We start from the raw sequence: 4,764 nt of genomic DNA, 5'->3' as shown, positions 1-4,764 counted from the left end.
ATAATCGTTTCAAATATCTTGAAAAACAGAATAATTTTTGTTATTTCGCATTATAATTACTTGTCATTTACGATTAAATGTACATAGTCTTGTTTTGTCATCAACAACATTAATATGCACACATATACGTCAGACCAAATAAACGGAGCATTGGCGTCATTACAGGTAAATCGTATGCAAATGGACAATTTTATTTAACATTTGCTATTTTTTTTAGTAGTGGACAACGTCGTGCTCCGTTCAGATTACCAAAGATGTGTCTTTAATTAATTGATGTACTTACACAATGCTAATGATTAACCCAAGCCAGTGTTAAATGTCTACGCTTGAACAAGAACTATTTACGTATAGAATATCTGTATTATTACCTCATATGTGATGAATGATAAATTCAAGTTATTAAATTTATTATTGAATTATGTGTATTTAAAAAACATAAAACATTAAATTATATATTTTATTAATATATATAAAAATGTTAAAAATTAAAAAATTATTTTGTTATATTTTTAATCGATTTAAGTATAAATTTTAACAAATATTTGAAACTATAAATCATAAATTGCTATTCAAGACAGTATATAAATCAATCGGCAAGAGCCACATAAAGCTTCAAAATAGCTTTTTGATATGCGTACAAATGATTGCTATACATATAAGTAGCAAATATATCCCATACAGCACACTTCATCCGAGGGATATGCTAGGGACGTTCTCAGTATGTAGGACATCTTCTGGACGTCTTTAGAATATCTCTTGAATATTTGTGCTGTATAAGTATTTCAAAATTATATGTAAAATATTATAAATTTTATAAAAAGAGAAATAATTTGATATTTAACATTTAAACTATAGAGCGTAGACGGTTAACACTAATCGATAATCGATTAACTAACAATAGGAAATGAGCACGCGTACACATTAGTTTTGTGCGTATATACAAATAGAGCCTAGTCACAAATATCGTTTAATGATTGAAAGATGCTTCTATGTCATGTCATTTTCATCATTGCTCTTCAGCACTGTTGTTAGTACTACGTTTATTATGGCTATTATTATTGCTATGTTTATCTTTATGAGTTATATCTATTATTCTAATTTGATTATTATTATAAGAATTCTTATTATTGCTACTATTCTATTATTACTGTATGGTCATTATTATTTTATTACTAGTATTATATGTTTATATTATTAGTACTCCTGCCAATGATGGCGATATTACCATTGGCATTTATTATTATTATGACTTACTTCTATTATTTTTATATATATTATTACTAGCACTTTGCGCGCGACAGCAATTACGATTACCGTCTTATTGTTATTGTTGCTAATATTGATCGCTCGCAAATTTAGTACAACAATGGCAGACTATCAGTTTAGGTCAGAATCATAATCATCTAAATATTTTTATGTCCGTTTTTATAGGACACTAATATATAAAGAATTATGTACTGTAAAAACGAATCGTATCTCTGTGCGATTAATGAATGGTCAAATAAGGATCACTTATTTGAGATAGTTACTTCCATAAACAAAGTTTCTATTATAACAGTACGAAATAATGTACTTATAACGAATGATTTATTTTCGTTTCTTATAGTCATTATATTATTGTATTATGCTATTTTCCTAATTGAATACTAATTGGTTGGCAAAATGCAAAAATGTTCAAAATGTTGTTTGTCAAAATAATTGCAAGTACTTGCAAATTTCAGTAACAAAGCTTATAAAATGTTTATTATTTTTTTGTATAAGAGATATAAACACAAAGATTTTTGTATCTTAAAAAGCGAATGAATAGATAGATAATTTTTGTATTATTAATATTATTTTCTATTCTTAACTATTATATAATAATTATCATTATTTTTATATTGTTTATTTTATGAAAATATTATAAATAATACTTAACTAATTTCGTGTCGCATTAATAATATAAATTTTCTTTTCTCTTTTTTCTTTCGCATACGAGCCGACCAATTCCGTGATCCTATTCGACCAACATTTCAATGATACAATCATCTATCCGAATTATTATTATTTGATTTTTACAATTATGCGTGTAATTTACATTTGTTGGTAGAATATGTTTTTGTTTTTAAATGTTTGAGTTATTACTTTGTAATATTAATGTTATACTGTTGAGTATACGGTATTTGCATCGTTAACAATCTGTCATGCTTCTTTATTTTTGTTTTCTTATATGCTATAAATTAAGTTTTTGTTTTTTTTTTTTAATTTGTTCGTCCACCGCGTTTCTCCGTGATACAAAATGTATGTATTTTATATTAAAAGATGGGAATGTGTCGCTATCAGAGCTGTCGAGATGATGAATGTCAAATCGAATGCATATAAAATCTGTACTCTTGATTTTAATATGTTGAGTGTCGATTATTGTATGTAAACACGTTGCTGAAGTCTTATTTTAATTTTATAAATGAAAAAAAAACAGAATTAATTAAAATTAGTGGTTGGTTTAACTAAAACGTTGGCTAATTAAAATCTTTGATAATGGCAAAAATGTGCTCATACGATACATGAATAATAGTATGTCAATATGTAGAATATCGAAATTCGGTCAGCATTTCAAATATTTGTATTTATTATCACTCAACATGTTAAACGCTTTAGGCAAATGATGCGGTATTCAGTACTTAAACAATTGCAGTACTTAATTATATGAAAGATAATTAATCACAAAACACAAATTTTTTAAACCGATATTTTTATAAATTTATAACTTTTCATGTTTATTTTCAAATAATTGACTTATTTCGTCAATAATTATATCAAAATATACATGAGAGACAAATTTTCACTCCGAATGGATATTAAATATAACCAACATCTATGTGACTTAAAATTCACGAAGATCATCCAGATACTCCGAAAGGCGCGTTAATCCCACTCTTTTAATTAGATCAATTTAACTATTAATGATCGAAAAATAATCGTAATTGCGAACAGAGTATTAAGACTCATCGCTATAATTATCTTAATACATATTGGCAATTTTTTCGAATACGCGTATGTACGTAGCACGTATGAACGTGCATCTGTGTTCGGGCATTACATGTATGTTTTTCTTATGTGTACACATCTCTGTATACGTACAAAGTATGTATACATATGATGTGAATGTGCGTATGCGATGGTATTCGCCTTCTGTCGCCGTGTGTAACGCCGTTCTGCGTTTATTCTTAATCTTCTTTTTCATTCAGTTCTTTTATTTTTCTCTATTATTTCTTTTTTTTTTTAATTACTGTTGTTTGATTTTAAATGATCAACGGCGAAATCGCGGAGATCGTCGGCGTATATCGTTAAATATATTTAAATATATTTTCTTTTCTGTTTTGTTTAATCTACAATGCAACCAGCATGTTGAAAATAACAATATATATATTTATTTTGTTGTTTTAAGTTTTTTCTTCGCTTTACTACCATTCCCGTAATCCTGATTTCTTGACTACCATATTTGACCACCGCTTTAGTGGGAAACCATATAAAAATTATGCAAAATATTTGACTTTTTATACATTATAGTTTTACTTTAACCTCTTGATGACAAAACCTTTTTCAAAATTTAAAAAATTAAATATTGATAAATAAATAAATAATGTGCTCCTAATAAAAAAATGAGTGGCTAAAATAATTATTAAATTTGTTCAAATATAATTTATCAAATATTATCGCGATAATAACGATTTAACAATTGTAACATTAAATAGTGAAATTTCATAATGAGTATCTAACTTAGAGGGTTAATTCATTGCAAATAACTACTATATATGTGTAGTGCATGTTTTAAAGATGTTAATACAACTATAGCAACTGATAAAAGAAATTTTATAAATAAATAATAAAATTTTTTATGCAGCATAAATTCATATAATGTCGTATGACATGTTAATTTTTTCATATTCACGCGGAGTTGCCTATTTACAAATACAAATTCCATTTTGAAAAACGACATATTTAAAGAAAATATAAATATTAAAACAGAACCATTACTTTTAATTTCTGTTGGCTCACGTGGTTTCAAACTATCACATGATCAACTTCTTATGCCAATTTCAAGAATGGATTATCAGTGAACTGAAATTGATTATGGATTATCAGTGAAATAAAATCCTTTTTTGAAAATACTTGTTCAGTTATTTTCGTTCAGATATACAACACACAGCGTTTTTAAAATAAACACAGAATGAATCACACATTTTGATGTCATTTGATGTATATCATCCTTCTAGTTTTTCAATACTTTTTTAATTTATCTGTTATTTATATTACTTGAAACGTAAAATTTATAACAAAAAATTTACTTTTTCTACACCGTTTTTTATCCAAATATGTTCGTTTACATATACGATTGTTACAGACACAATTTTGTTCATTTATATATAAATATCAAGATTCAAACGCTATGATTAATAGATATAAAAATAAAAAATAAAAATGTTTGAATAATTGATTTAAATGATTGATTTTAAAAACTTTTTTTGGAAACAAATCGTTTCAACATTAATCTAATAATGTGATGCTGAAAATATTTGTTAGATATTTTCTTGACCAGAATAAAAGCTAACCAGAAACATCGCTTTTTTATCATAATCTTGTCATTTTTACATATTATATACGTTTTGTATATAAATTAGTAAAATGATCAATCATTTAGTGCAAATAAACAAAAATAGTCGATATATGCTTGCTTTCAGAAAATCATTCTATTTTTGCGACTTTCAGAGAGAAGAGAGAGAG

Source organism: Trachymyrmex septentrionalis, unplaced genomic scaffold, assembly GCF_001594115.1.
Source record: "Trachymyrmex septentrionalis isolate Tsep2-gDNA-1 unplaced genomic scaffold, Tsep1.0 scaffold20, whole genome shotgun sequence".
NCBI lineage: Eukaryota > Metazoa > Arthropoda > Insecta > Hymenoptera > Formicidae > Trachymyrmex > Trachymyrmex septentrionalis.
This window is presented reverse-complemented; position numbering follows the sequence as displayed.